The sequence below is a fragment of the Trachypithecus francoisi genome, unplaced genomic scaffold, assembly GCF_009764315.1.
Source record: "Trachypithecus francoisi isolate TF-2019V2 unplaced genomic scaffold, Tfra_2.0 Lachesis_group12, whole genome shotgun sequence".
NCBI lineage: Eukaryota > Metazoa > Chordata > Mammalia > Primates > Cercopithecidae > Trachypithecus > Trachypithecus francoisi.
In genome coordinates, this window is record NW_022681457.1 from 8,311,877 (window position 1) to 8,326,878 (window position 15,002).

The 15,002-nt window shown below is 45.0% G+C and overlaps 1 protein-coding gene across 1 annotated transcript in view; it reads left to right on the forward strand.

Annotated features, from left to right (window-relative positions):
• LOC117093626 (zinc finger protein 888-like) overlaps positions 1-15,002 on the forward strand; it is a 385,964-nt gene that overhangs the window by 280,431 nt on the left and 90,531 nt on the right. The gene's annotated exons all lie outside the window — the stretch shown is intronic.

A 15,002-nucleotide genomic window follows, 5' to 3' on the forward strand; every position in this document is an offset into this window, starting at 1 on the left:
ATGGGTGTGAGCCACTGCACCTGGCCCCTCTGCTTCTTTTTGATCAGAAGAGTCTCTTAGATTTCCTAGGATTTATGCCTAGCAGGGGTGACACCCTGACCTCTGTGTTCGGCAAGGAAGGGTGGAAGAATGTTGGGCATGGGAGTAGTTCTCTTTTCTCTCCTATTCCCAGTGACCTTGGTTCTGCAAGAAGCTCAGTAGTCATGTCCCTGCTGGTGTCTGCAGAGAAAGGACTCCATAATAAGGTCCCTTTAATGCATAAGAATATTGGGATAATAGATACAAATGAGTACAGGAATGGAGGAAAATGTGATGTCTTCTTCCACTCCTAAAAGATTCCTGGAAGATCATACAGCAAAAATAATTTAGTCCAGGAGCGATGGCTCGTGCCTGTAATCCCAGCACTTTGGGAGGCTGAGGTGGGCAGATCACTTGAAGTCAGGATTTTGAGGCCAGCCTGGCCAACATGGTGAAACCCCATCTCTACTAAAAATACAAAAATTAGCCAGGGGTGGTGGCACATGCCTGTCATCCCAGCTACTTGGGAGGCTGAGGCAGGAGAATTGCTTGAACCCGGGAGGTGGAGGTTGCAGTGAGCTGAGATCATGCCATTGCACTCCAGCCTGGGTGACAGAGCGAGAGTCCGTCTCAAAAAACAAACAAACAAACAAAAAAATTAGGCCAGGCGCAGTGGCTCACGCCTATAATCCTAGCACTTTGGGAGGCCGAGGCAGGCATCATGAGGTCAGGAGATTGAGATCATCCTGGCTGAAACGGTGAAACCCCATCTCTACTAAAAATACAAAAAATTAGCCGGGCGTGGTGGCAGGTGCCTGTAGTCCCAGCTACTCGGGAGGCTGAGGCAGGAGAATGGCGTGAACCCGGGAGGCGGAGGTTGCAGTGAGCTGAGATCGCGCCACTGCGCTCCAGCCTGGGCGACAGAGCAAGACTCCGTCTCAAAAAAAAAAAAAAAAAAAAAAAAATTAGACCCGGGTGCAGTGGCTCATGCCTGTAATCCCAGTACTTTGGGAGGCCAGGGTAGGTGGATGACCTGAGGTCAGGAGTTGGAGACCAGCATGGCCAACGTGGTGAAACCCCCATCTCTACTAAAAATACAAAAATTAGCTGGGTGTCGTGACCTGCACCTATAATCCCAGCTACTTGTGAGGTTGAGGCTCGAGAATCACTTGAGCTCAGAGGCAGAGGTTGCAGTGATCCAAGTTTGCACCATTACACTCCAGCTGAGCGACAAGAGTGGAACTCCATCTCAAAAAAAACATAGAAAGTTCAGCACAGGTACACAAAGGCCTCTGGCGCCTGGCAGTGAGGCAAACACAGCAGGTCCCGGACAAGCAGGCCCCACAAGGCGCTTGCACATGAAGGAGGAATTCAAGGAAGCCCGTCGGCGAGGGCAGGGACAGCAAAGAGTAAGCAGAGTGACCTGGGGAATTGTTCGCCGGTGGTGGCATGTTGTGTCCAGGGGAATGGAGTGCCATGAACGGCACGTAGAAGAGCCGACTTAACACGGGATGGTAGTTTTAGTTGAAAGATACGCAGCTCCCCAGTCACTGCACAGCCAGGGTGGATTTTCTGCCACTTTCACAAGCCTCCGGCAGGGAGGGTCACTGTGTCTCAGATCTACTCCGTGTGGAGTTTAAAGTCTTCCCTCCTCTACTTGTCACCCCTCAGGGTAAGTTAAGAAACCAGCCAGAGGGAGCAGAGTGACAGTGACTGAAGGGAAATGGTACGGGGCAGTTGTTAGTGGACAGAGCCTGAGAGGAGAAACCCTTCCGCTTAAAGCTGCAAGAACTGCATTAAGGCAGGAGGTTCTTCAGTGCCGAAAGAAGCACAGGTCGTCAACCAGAGAATCTGGCACCAGCTTTTGGGCACTTACCCAGAAGAACAGTTCACAGGCCACTCGTAGAAAGCACCAGATGTTACCAGGAGGGGCGTGGAAGTCCTCTGGGTCTCCGTCTTCTTGAATTCAGTCAAGAGACACACAGAGCGTTAAAGGGTAAGTGCCCTTTATTTAAAGAGGCAGGAGCTTAGAAAGAAGAGCTGCCCTGAATGAAGAAACAGGGTGAGCTCCTGAAAAGAAGTCTGTCCCCGCTCATCCTGGGCGGAGCCTTTTTATGAGACTCTGACATGATTATTCATGAAGGGGCCATGCAGGGATATTTCTAATAAGCATGTTCCCAGAAGTCCTCCGGGCAGGAATGTGCTGTGACTCTCTATGCTGGCACACACGTCACACGTCTCATGAGCACCCCAAGTCTCCATTCAGGGGTATGCGGTTTTTTGTTTCCTAGGGTAATATTTGAGGAAAAGGAGATAAGTTTTTTATTTTTATTTATTTATTTATTTTGAGACTGTGTCTCACTCTTGTCACCCAGGGTGCAGTGATGTGATCTCAGCTCACTGCAACCTCTGCCTCCTGGGTTCAAAGGATTCTCCTGTCTCAGCCTCCAGAGCAGCTGGGACTACAGGCACCTGCCACTACGCCCAGCTAATTTTTGTTAGCTAGACTGGTCTGGAACTCCAGACCTCAAGTGATCCGCCCGCCTCAGCCTTCCAAAGTGCTGGGATTACAGGCATGAGCCACCACGTCCACTCTTATTTTTATGTATGTATGTATGTATGTATGTCATGTTTTTTTTTTTTTTTTTGAGACAGAGTTTCGCTGTTTCTACCAGGCTGCAGTGAAGTGGCGTGATCTCCGCTCGCTGCAACCTCTGCCCCCTGGGTTCAAGTGATTCTCCTGCCTCAGCCTCCAGAGTAGCTGGGATTATGGGTGCCCGCCAGCCACCACGCCCGGCTTAATTTTTGTAGTTTTAGTAGAGATGAGGCTTCATCATGTTGGCCAGGCTAGTCTTAAACTCCTGAATTCAGGTGATTCACCTGCCTCGGCCTCCCAAAGTGCTGGGATTACAGGCATGAGCTACCATGTCCAGTCTTATTTTTATGTATGTATGTATGTATTACTTTTTGAGACAGAGTTTCGCTTTCTACCAGGCTGGAGTGAAGTGGCATGATCTCTGTTCACTGCAACCTCCACCCCCTGAGTTCAAGTGATTCTCCTGCCTCAGCCTCCAGAGTAGCTGGGATTATGGGTGCCTGCCACCATGCCCGGCTTAATTTTTATATTTTTAGTAGAGATGAGGTTTCACCATGTCGGCCAGGCTAGTCTCAAACTCCTGACCTCAGGTGAGTGCTAGGATTACAGGTGTGAGCGACCGTACCTGGCCTATTTTTTTGTATTATAATCATCAAAGGCTATATTATTGGGAAAATTATTAGAGTACACACGCACATTACTGGGGAAAATTCCCGACCTCCGTTATATTTGTCTAGGGCCTGGTAAGTCCGCTTCTGGGCCACAAGGCCAGGTGCAGGGGATACAGACATGGTCCACTGCTGTTTTTTTTGCTTACTGCCAGTGGGCAGCATATTCAAGGAGACTGTCAGTGGGCTGTGTTTCTAAACACTCCTTTCCCAGGGGCACTCTTGCCTGCTCATGCCTGGCTACCTGTGTACTCCAACACTTTCAGCTGGTTTGTGGACACACTGACTTTTAAAATAATATCTAGGCTGGGTGCAGTGGCTCACACCTGTAATCCCAGCAATTTGGGAGGCCAAATTGAGGATCACTTGAGGTCAGGAGTTCGAGACCAGCCTGACCAACATGGTGTAACCCCATCTCTACTAAAAATAACGAATTAGCCAGTTGTGGTGCCACACACCTATAATCCCAGCTACTTAGGAGGCTGAGGCAGGAGAATTGCTTGAACCCAGGAGGCAGAAGTTGCAGTGAGCCGAGGTCGTGCCATTGCACTCCACCCTGGGCAACAAGAGTGAAACTCCATCTCAAAAAAAAAAGTTTACCACAGCACTGTAAAACTAGTAAATAGCAAAGGTTGAAGGACCCACCAGAAGGTCACATGTTCTCGAGACCTCTTCAGACTGTGCCTTGGGGAAAAAAACAAAAACAAAAAAACTACCAGAAACTACTCCCCTGCCCAACCCAAGAGCTTACTTCAAATAATCACACTTTCCCCAGAGTATTTCAAGTCTAAGGATAGCCTCTTTGCTTACATAGGATAAAGCTCCAATTTCCCACCCTTTGTCTCATCAAGGCTTTCTCAATTGTTTATCCTCACTCAATGAAAACAATGCTTGTTGACTTGACTTAATCAAACCTTACTTAGGCTTCCCTTTTTCTCCAAGGCCCTTCAAGGAAAATGTAATAAAATAAATTCTTATAGACAAACCTGTCATAATTTAGAATTTAAAGTCATATTAAATATAGATATTATGTTCCTATTAAATAAATATATATTATAATATAATATATAATATATAATATAATATAAAATATATAATATATAAACATATATTATAATATATACTTATATATACTTATATTGTATACTTATATAATATATATTATATACTTATATATTATATACTTATATAATATATACTTATATACTTATATATATATACTTATATACTTATATACTTATATAATATATACTTATATAATATATACTTATATACTTATATAATATACTTATATACTTATATATACTTATATATATATACTTATATACTTTTATATAATATATACTTATATACTATATATACTTATATACTTATATACTTATATAATATATACTTATATTATATACTTATATAATATATACTTATATTATATACTTATATAATATATACTTATATTATATACTTATATAATATATACTTATATTATATACTTATATAATATATTATATTATATATTATATATATACAACAAAAACATTCTTTCTAAAAGAAACTGTGTTCTTCCTAAAAGGTAAATATTTTTTGTCTAATTCAAAGTTTATTTATTTATTTATTTTTATTTTTATTTTTTTTTGAGACGGAGTCTCGCTCTGTCGCTGGGGCTGGAGTGCAGTGGCTGGATCTCAGCTCACTGCAAGCTCCGCCTCCCGGGTTCACGCCATTCTCCTGCCTCAGCCTCCCGAGTAGCTGGCCTACAGGCGCCCACCACCTCGCCCGGCTAGTTTTTTGTATTTTTTAGTAGAGACGGGGTTTCACCGTGTTAGTCAGGAGGGTCTCGATCTCCTGACCTCGTGATCCGCCCGTCTCGGCCTCCCAAAGTGCTGGGATTACAGGCTTGAGCCACCGCGCCCGGCCTTCAAAGTTTATTTAAAGGGAATGTATAAAACAAGGTAAAAGAAGGCCAGGGGACCCGGTGCAGTGGCTCACGCCTGTAATCCCAGCACTTTAGGAGGCCAAGGCAGGCGGATAATTTGAGGTTGGGAGTTCAAGACCAACCTGACCAACATGGAGAAACTCCGTCTTTACTAAAAATACGAACTTAGCCGGGCGTGGTGGCACACGCCTGTAATCCCTTAGGAGGCTGAGGCAGGAGAATCACTTGAACCCGGTAGGCAGAGGTTGGGGCGAGCTGAGATTACACCATTGCACTCCAGCCTGAGCAACAAGAGCGAAACTCCATCTCAAAAATAATAAAAATAATAAAATAAAATAAAATAAATTAGTTATTAGGCTGGGGTGCCGTGGCTCACGCCTATAATCCCAGCACTTTGGGAGGCTGAGATGGGTGGATCACTTGAGGTCAGGAGTTCAAGACCAGCCTGGCCAACATGGTGAAATCCTGTATCTACTAAAAATACACACACACACACACACACACACACACACACACACAAATTAGCCTAGCGTGGTGGCAGGTACCTGTAATCCCAGCTACTTGAGAGGCTGAGGCATGAGAATTACTTTAGCGCGGGAGGTGGAGGTTGCAGTGAGCTGAGATTATACCACTGTACTCCAGCCTGGGCTACAGAGTGAGAATCAGTCTCAAAAAAAAAAAAAAAAGTGATTTCATAATCAACATAGGAACATAGGAGTATGGCAAGTTATCTTGAATGCAAGTTTTGGAGGTTATGACACTACAGAAAAAACTTCCAAGACTTCCATGGAGAGCTGAAATATTCATCAATTTCAGTCAAATACTGGTTAACTCATGAGCTGAACTAATAGAAGACTGAAATCATCCTTTCATGACTTTTTGCTTAAAACGTTGTTTGTCCTTTATTTTTCAGAGCCAAGAAAACTTCTTTTGAGTAATTTACAGCTTTTAACAATTGAGTAAAGTATACTCCTATGAACAATATTGGGGGCATATTTCTCTCTACCTGATTTCTCCCAAATTTGGAAGCTAGTTTTGAGTTTTCTTTTTTTTTTCTCTTGAGATGGAGTCTCACTCTGTTGCCCAGGCTGGAGTGCAGTGGCGCAATCTTGGCTCACTGCAAGCTCCACCTCCTGGGTTCATACCATTCTCCTGCCTCACTCTCCCAAGTAGCTGGGACTACAGGCGCCCGCCACCACGCCCAGCTAAGTTTTTGTATTTTTAGTAGAGATGGGGTTTCAATGCGTTAGCCAGGATGGTCTCGATCTCCTGACCTCATGATCTGCCCGCCTCAGCCTCCCAAAGTGCTGGGATTACAGGTGTGAGCCACCGCGCCCGCCTTTTTTTTTTTTTTTTTTTTGAGATGTAGTTTTGCTCTTGTTGCCCAGTGCAATGGTGCGATCTCGGCTCACTGCAACCTCCGCCTCCTGGGTTCAAGCGATTCTCCTGCCTCAGCCTCCTGAGTAGCTGGGATTACAGGCATGTGCCACCATGCTCGGCTTATTTTTGTATTTTTAGTAGAGATGGGATTTCTCCATGTTGGTCACGCTGGTCTCGAACTCTGGACCTCAGGTGATCCACCCACCTCAGCCTCCCAAAGTGCTAGGATTACAGGTGTGAGTCACTGGGCCTGGCCTAGTGTTGAGTATTCTTAACTTAATGCAGTATAAATATTTGCATAAGAGTAATAAGAATCTGTTTTTGGTGTTTTTATTTTTATTTTTATTTTTTATTTTTTTTAAACAGGACACAGTTGGAGACACTGGTTATTCTACCAAGGTTTTGACTGGAATGGCATATCACATACAGACTCGTTTAAGGAATCAAAGTTGATATATAGAGCCAAAAAAAGCCCCTTGCAAATGCTAGCTTCATACCTTGTCTACTCAGTTCCAGTACAGGTTCCTGTAAAGAGTGTCACTTTGCCGGGCGTGATGGCTCACGCCTCTAATCCCAGCACTTTGGGAGGCTGAGGCGGGAGGATCACCAGGCCAGGAGTTCAAGATTAGCCTGACAAACATGGTGGAACTTTGTCTTTATTAAAAGTAAAAAAATTAGCTGAGCATGGTAGCTAGCGCCTGTAATTCCACCTATTTAGGAGGCTGAGGCAGGATAATCGCTTGAACCCGAGAGGCGGAGGTTGCAGTGAGCCAAGATTGTGCCATTGCACTCTAGCCTGGGTGACAGAGCGGGAGACCGTCTCAAAAAAAAAAAAAAAGTGTCACCTTCTGACAGGCCCAAAAGACCCAGGTTTTCTTGAGATCTCAAGGTTAGGAATTCACCAAGTTAATACAGGTACTTGCAGGCACAGGACGCCTTAAGGCATTGAAGTCAAATTTGAGATTCCTTATGGAATAAAGTTCCAGCAGAGTTCTTTTAGAAAAAGAAAAAGAGGAGCCTATACGGCAAATAATTGTTTTTGCTGACTGTATGCAAATACTCTGGCTAAGTATAATAAGACTAAGACTTACTTTTCAAATGAATTTATCCTATGATTTGGCTTTAGTGAAAACAGGAACTGAAGAGAGAGTTTATTTCAAAATAAACTATAGTTCACATGTTATTAGATTCTAGTCTCGCCTGTGTCTTTCAATTTTTATTATTTTCTACAGTTTGGACTACATTCTTTTTTTCTTTTTCTTTTTCTTTTTTTTTTTTTTAGATGGATTTTCACTGTTGTTGCCCAGGCTGGAGTGCAATGGCATGATCTTGGCTCACCGCACCCTCCACATCCCAGGTGGAGTGATTCTCCCGCCTCAGCCTCCCGAGTAGTTGAGATTACAGGCATGCGCCACCACGCCCACTAATTTTGTATTTTTAGTAGAGATGGGGTTTCTCCATGTTGATCAGGCTGGTCTCGAACTCCCGACCTCAGGTGATCTGCCCACCTCGGCCTCCCAAAGTGCTGGGATTACAGGCGAGAGCCACTGCACCTCACCTGGACTAAACTCTATTAATAATATTTTTCCAGCTACAAGTCTGCAAAATATTGTTTTCAATTTTCTTCTTTCGTTTCTTCTCCCACTTTTCTTGATTAGAAATCACTGAAAACTAAGCTGTGCTTTCTTAAGGCCCTGCAGACTGAAACTAGACAAGTGAAACTTTAGAAGAAAATAACAACAACGGGTTTACATATATAGTGACTTTCCTACCTGCCTATTGATGTATGGACTTCAGAGTAATATCACCTATATCAATTTTCCAGAATTGTTTTTTGTTTGTTGTTTATTTACCTTCCTTCCCCTGTTTTCTCCTTGTAGAATGTGAGACTTTACAACCTGCTAAAAATGAGCTTTCCTAATAACTTGGGACCTACCCATCTAGGAATGAATCACCCTAGCCACAAGAGATTAAAAAACAAAACAAGAACAAAGAAAAGCAGAGACCAGAGACTCATTTTCTTCTAGAATGCTTTCTCCAAAAGATTTTAAAATGAAAAAGAGGCTGGTCACAGTGGCTCACACCTGTAATCCCAGCACTTTGGGAGGCCAAGGCGGGTGGATCACCTGACGTCAGGAGTTCGAGACCAGCCTGACCAACATGGTGAAACCCCGTCTCTACTAAAGATACAAAAAAGTAGCGGGGCCTGGTGGTGCGTGCCTGTATTCCCAGCTACTCGGGAGGCTGAGGCAGAATTGCTTGAACCTGGGAGGCGGAGGCTTCAGTGAGCAGAGATCATGCCATTGCACTCCAGCCTGGGCAACAGGGTGAAACTCGGTCTCAAAAAAATGAAATAAAATAAATAAAATAAAATATAGCTACAAAGATAAGAAGCTACATACCTCCCTCACTATCTCCCCACAAGGAAACTCCTTGTGGACAAAGGACAGAGGGAACACACAGTCAGCCGTCTGCTCACATGAGACAAATACATATCTGATTGCTTTCTTTGTCCTGTTGTTTCCCTAAGTCAGACTGTACCCAAGCCACCTTGGACATATGTTGTCGGAAGTCTGTGTCATGGGTGTGTCCTAGGCCTTGGCAACATAAACTTTCGACATTGGTTGAGACCTGTCTCTGAGACTCTTGATTTTTGGAAGTATATGTCAACATCTTTCTGTGATTAAGAAAATATCCTTTAAATTTCTTGCGAATGCCAGGCACAGTATCTCACAGCTGTAATCTCAGTGCAATGGGAGGCTGAGGGTGGCGGTTTGCCAAAACTCAGGAGTTTAAGACCAGCCTGGATACCATGGTGAAACCACATCTCTACCAAGAATACAAAAACGTAGCTGGATGTCATGGCATGTGTCTGTAGTCCCAGCTCTCAGGAGGCTCTGTTGGGAGGATCAATGGAACCTATGGGGTTAGGCCTACAGTGAGCTGAGATCTTGCCACTGCCTTGGAGCCTGAAAGAGAGTGAGACCCTGTCTCAAACAAAACAAAACAAAAAACCAAAAAAAAAGTAGTTTCTACTTAAAATTTTGAAAAAATTCTAGGCTAGGCATGGTGGCTCATGCCTGTAATCCCAGCACTTAGGGAGGCTGAGGCAGGTGGATCACCTGAGGTCAGGAGTTTGAGACAAGCCTGGCCAACATGGCAAAAACCCATCTTTACTAAAAATAAAAAATAAAAACATTAGTTGGGCATGGTAGCAAGCATCTGTAATCCCAGCTACTTGGGAGGCTGAGGCAGGGACAATTGCTTGAACTGGGGAGATGGAGGTTGCAGTGAGCCAAGATCACGCGACTGCACTGAAGCCTGGACAACAGACTGAGACTCTGTCTCAAAAAAAAAAAAAAAAAAAAAAACCTTATAATTTGCATTTCTCATACAATGATGTTACAGAAGATATGTCAAAATCTTTCTGTGATTCAGGAAATATTCTTTTAAATGTTTTGTGAATCAGCATGACCATGTTGCTTCCTGGATATTTTTGGAAGCAAGAAAATTTCCAATATACCAAATGAAATTGTGATTTTCAGTTATAATCAGCTTCTCATCTACTGTTCTGAGGTTCAAAAGAAGCTTCATTTTTTTGCATGAGATCATAGAGGTTCAGATTCAAAGTTCATTTTTGGGAATGTAGCTACTTAGCAATATTTCACAATACCAAATTATAACGATGTGAGAGAAAAGCATACTTTCTATTAAATGCTAAGTTGGGGATTGTCATAGAATTATTGCCAGTAGAAATGAGGCTATTTAAAATTTGATAATTGAGTTGTATTTTCTTCAGCGTTCATATGAAAGAAAATAACCTGTCTGCCACATATTTTTAGAAATATTGCAAAACTAATTTTCTTTTTTTTTTTGTATATTTAGTAGAGATGAGGTTTCACTGTGTTAGCCAGGATGGTCTCAATCTCCTGACCTCGTGATCCACCCGCCTCGGCCTCCCAAAGTGCTGGGATTATAGGCTTGATACACCGTGTCCCGCCTTTTTTTTTTTCTGAGATGGAGTTTTGCTCTTGTTGCCCGAGCTAGAGTTCATAGGCACCATCTGGGCTCACTGCATCCTCTACCTCCCAGGTTCAAGTGATTCTCCTGCCTCAGCCTCCTGAGTAGCTGTGCTTACAGGCACCCGCCATCACACCCAGCTAATTTTTGTATTTTTAGTAGAGATAGGATTTCACCAAGTTGGCCAGGCTGGTCTCAAACTCCTGACCTCAGGTGATCTGCCCACCTTGGCCTCCCGAAAGTGTTGGCATTATAGGTGTGAGCCACTTTGCCCGTCCCAGACTCTGTTTCAAATAAATAGGCTGGGCGCGGTGGCTCACGCCTGTAATCCCAGCACTTTGGGAGGCCAAGGTGGGTGGATCATGACATCAGCAGTTTGAGACCAACCTGACCAACATGGAGAAACCTGGGCTCTACTAAAAACAAAAATTAGCTGGGTGTGGGGGTGCACACCTGTAGGCCCAGCTACTTGGGGGGCTGAGGCAGGAGAATAGATTGCAGAGGTTGTGGTGAGCTGAGATCGTACCATTGCACTCCAGCCTGGGTAACAGAGTGAGATTCCATCTCAAAAAAAGATAATAAATAAATAACGTGTAAGGAAAAGCTATGTAACATCTACTTTTCAAAAGTTATTGCTTGTTATTTAGAGTATAAATTGGTGATCTAACTTATCACTGAACCTGAAACTGCCTTTGCAAAATCATTAGAGAAATCTAATGTAATTGTTGCATCTCACCACGCAAGCTGTGTTTCTTCATTCCTGGACATTGGTCCAGCTACATATGAGAGGAATTTAGTTTATAGTTATGACTTTCAAGCAAGGATGATAGTTGACCCTCCCCAAAGTGACCTTCTTGGGTGACTGAAACCAACTTTGTAAGACTAACGAAAGGCACAAGGGTCAGGCGTGGTGGTTCACGCCTGTAATTCTCGTGTTTTGGGAAGCTGAGGTGGGAGGATCATTTGAGGTCAGGAGTTTGAGACCAGCCTGGCTAACATGGTGAAACCTTGTCTCTACTAAAAATACAAAAAATTAGCTGGGCATGGTGGCGGGTGCCTGTAATCCCAGCTACTCATGAGGCTGAGGCAGGAGAATCACTTGAACCTGGGAGGCAGAGGTTGCAGTGATCCGAGATCACGACAGTGTACTCCAGCCTGGGCAAATGAGGGAGACTCTGTCTCAGAAAAAAAAAAAAGAGCAGGGCACTGTGACTCATGCCTGTAATCCCAGCACTTTGGGAGGCGGAGGCAGGCCAATCACCTGAGGTTGGGAGTTTGTGACCAGCCTGGCCAACATGGAGAAACCCTGTCTACTAAAAATACAAATTTAGCCGGGCATGGTGGCACATGCCTGTAATCCCAGCTACTTGGGAAGCTAAGGCAGGAGAATCCCTTGAACCCAGGAGGCAGAGGTTGCAGTGAGCCGAGATTGCGCCAGTGCACTTCAACCTGGATAACAAGAGGGAAACTCTACCTCAAAAAAAAAAAGGCAACGAGGTTAGAATTATGGAAGGTACCTGAATTCTGCTAAAATGTAGGCCTAAATAACCAATCATCATGGAGATCAGATTTGTAATTTCCCCATTTGCTCCTATAGACATCATTATTGTCAAAATTTAAGATTGATCTTTGAAGTATTTTTCAGACATTTACAATTGGGCAGAGCAGCTCAGGCCACCTGGGCCTCCTCTTCACTGGCCCCAGAGAATTGGCACCAACAAATCCTGTGATCCCTAACCAGAAACTGACTCAGCTCAGGAAGACTGTTTTGCACACTCCTAAGATTTCCTCTCCAACCAATCAGCCGCACCAATTACCTAGCCCCTTCCTCCCCATATTATCCTCAAAAACCCTAGTCTCCAGGTTTTTGGGAAACGGATTTGAGAATTAACTTTCCCCTCTCCCACTTGTTTGACCTGGTTAACCCTGGGATTATTAAACTCTTTCTTTGCTGCAAAACCCCGCTGTTTTCAATGCACTGGCTCTTTTGGGCAGAGGCAAGATGAATCTGGATGACAGACCTAGCTTCCCACGCCTTGCACCCCAGGTATTGTCCCTGTGAAAGTCTCTGGAAACGAGTACAGGGTTGACTCTTTCTGGAGTGAATGGAGACTAGGAAATGAAACGATTTCTATTTTGTTGTGTGGGGCATCAGCGTGGAATTACACCATCACCCCACGCAGTTTCCCTTTCACATTCCAGTTTACATTCCTGTCACAGACAATTCTAGGGCTTTTAAATTAAATTGCTGAGCTTAGTTTCGATAGCAGGAATTTTCCTGGATCCAATCACCAACAGTTTGCTCTGTCCCAGGGAGATCCTGCCGAGTTGCTTCATCCTCACTGGTAAATGTCTGCCCCTAAACCAGTAAAATAGAGAAGCCCAGCGAGCCAGAAGAGGAAAGCACAGGTCCCGCCTCTCCGCTCTGCCCCCGCCCCCTCCCTTCCACTCTTCACACTCTGTATCTTGCTGGCTGGACCTGCCCAACCTTGGTTTCCACCGTGTGCGCGCAGTTTCCTGCAGACCCGGAAGCAGTTCGCCGGCATGGAAGTTGCTCCTCCAGGAGTGAGTTTTCCTCTGTCTATATTAAGATTAAATAAGGGGGTAGGGCCCAGTGGCTCACACCTAAAATCACAGAGTTTTGGGAGGCCAAGGTGGGTGGATTGCTTGAGGTCAGGAGTTCAAGATCAACCTGGCCTACAGGGCGAAACCCGTCGCTATGAAAAATACAAAAATTGCTGCGGGCAGTGACTCACGCCTGTAATCCCAATACGTTGGGAGGCTGAGGCAAGCTGATCACGAGGTCAGGAGTTCGAGACCAGCCTGGACAGCATGGTCAGACAGAAACCCTGTCTCTACTAAAAATAGTCTACTAAAGATACAAAATTAGCCGGGCGTGATCACGGCATGCTCCTGTAGTCCCAGCTACTCAGGAGGCTCAGACGGCGAATCGCTTGAACCTGGGAAGCCGAGGTTGCAGTGAGCCGAGATCGCGCTACTGCACTCCAGCCTGGCGACAGAGTGAGACTCCGTCTCAAAAAACAAAAACAAAAACTAGCTGGGCCTGGTGGCGTGGGCCTGTAATCCCAGCTACTCAGGAGGCTGAGACAGGAGAATCGCCTGAACTCAGGAGGCGGAGGTTGGTTACAGTGAGCCGAGATTGCACCACTACACTGCAGCCTGGGCGACAGAGCGGGACTTTGTCTAAACAAAACAAAACAAAAAGCCGGGCGCGGTGGCTCACGCCTGTAATCCCAGCACTTTGAGAGGCCTAGTTCAAGACCAGCCTGACCAACATGGAGAAACCCCGTCTCTGCTAAAAATACAAAAATTAGCCAGGGCGGGCGCGGTGGCTCAAGCCTGTAATCCCAGCACTTTGGGAGGCCGAGACAGGCGGATCACGAGGTCAGGAGATCGAGACCATCCTGGCTAACATGGTGAAACCCCATCTCTACTAAAAAATACAAAAAAACTAGCTGGGCGAGGTGGCAGGCGCCTGTAGTCCCAGCTACTCGGCAGGCTGAGGCAGGAGAATGGCGTAAACCTGGGAGGTGGAGCTTGCAGTGAGCTGAGATCCGGCCACTGCACTCCAGCCTGGGCGACAGAGCAAGACTCCGTCTCAAAAAAAAAAAAAAGAAAAAAAAATTAGCCGGGGTGGTGGCGCATTCCTGTGATCCCAGCTACTCGGGAGGCTGAGGCAGGAGAATCGCTTGAATCCGGGAGGCGGAGGTTGCAGTGAGCCGAGATCGCGCCATTGCACTCCAGCCTGGGCAACAAGAGCAAAACTCTATCTCAAAAAAAAAAAAAAAAAAAGAAAAGAAAAAGAGAAATAAAGGAAGAAATGTAGAGAAGAGGTCGATGTCAAAGAGATGAAGGACAGCAAGATAGGGAGAGATAGAGTCGGGAAGAGGTGGAATGATTTGGAGCCAGGGCAGACAGCCAGGTGCTGGGACAGCAAGAAGTAGCAGCCATGACAGAGGACAGCAGAGAGAACCACACAAGGTTCTTCGGGATTGTTGATTCAAATTCATTGAAAGGTATAGAGGCCTGTTCAGATTGTCTCTTTGAGTGAGTTTTGGTGCTGGAACAAGTGGAAATCCAAATGCAGGGAAAAAAAAAATCCAAAGGCCTTACATTTTGTACATAAATTAACTCAGAATGGATCATAGACCTCAGTGTAAGCCTAGGGATCTGAGGGTGCTAGAGACTGAGGACAAGGGGCGTAAACAGGGAAGAGAATTTAACAGGGGAAGGAAAGATGGGGGAAGACAGGCAGAAGGGTGTGGAGATTGAGGGCAATCACGTAACTGGCGAGAAAGAGGCGAAACAAGTTCCAGAAGGTGGAAGAGATGGAGTAGAGGGAGGAAGGGTAGAAACAGCAGCACAG